This window comes from Loa loa, assembly GCF_000183805.2.
Source record: "Loa loa unplaced genomic scaffold supercont3.641, whole genome shotgun sequence".
Taxonomy (NCBI): domain Eukaryota; kingdom Metazoa; phylum Nematoda; class Chromadorea; order Rhabditida; family Onchocercidae; genus Loa; species Loa loa.
Genome location: NW_018108821.1, coordinates 4064 through 5009, shown reverse-complemented (window position 1 = coordinate 5009; position 946 = coordinate 4064).

The following is a 946-nucleotide window of genomic DNA, read 5'->3' as shown; positions in this document are numbered from 1 at the left end:
GAAGAATAGCGCAACAGTTCCAACGCGAAATCCATTTGGGCCTTAGTTATCAATAGGCTGCAACGTTTTGTTCAGCTTTCGGATATCTTATAATAATTGTATTAAATTTATGAATGATATGAGAGAATTCCCTTACGTGTAATATGGCTATGCTGAATATTCTCACGACATTTAAGTCATTTCAATTTGAACTGATATATCTTATCTTTTTGATTATTTGTCATACTGCATGGACATTGCTTATTTCATCAAGTAGATTAAAAAATGTTAGTCACTTACTTATTTGAATCATCGTTTCCAGGACAACAGTTTAAAGTATCGCCACTACGGCAAGTATCAACAAATACCGTCACAATGATAAATATCACTTCGATAAACTTCATGAGGATAGCTGTAAATTGTTGGTATTGAGTTGCTGGAAATCATTTTCGGATAAAAGAGTGCAAATAGAACGTTTAAAAAAGTGACGGGTCTTACGGTATTGAAGTTATTTCCAGAATGTTCACTTTTTCCGTTATTTTGCTTCTCAAAAACCAATGTAGGAAGCATTTCTGCTCAGTCCACCTAGTGGCTTATTTACCGGTAGACCTTAATAGACCTACTTGATAGACCTACCGATAGATCTAATTGATCTTAATCACACAAGAAATGTGTCTAACTCGTCATCTTATAATTTAGAAGCATTTAGCTGCTGTAATATTTGCAGGCTAAGTTCAAAAAAGATATGAATGAAAACTAGGAGAAGAGGACACATAGTCTAAAACAGTTTGATATTATCCAAAAACTAATTCAAATCTCCTCAACTCTTTAATGACCTGTTTCAGACTATTTACATATGATAAGAAAAATGATACAAACGATCGAAAACGATTCAATTCTTAAATCTTTCCACCAGACGTAAATACTCTTACCTATTGCGAAAATTTTGAAATTTGTGTATGTGTGT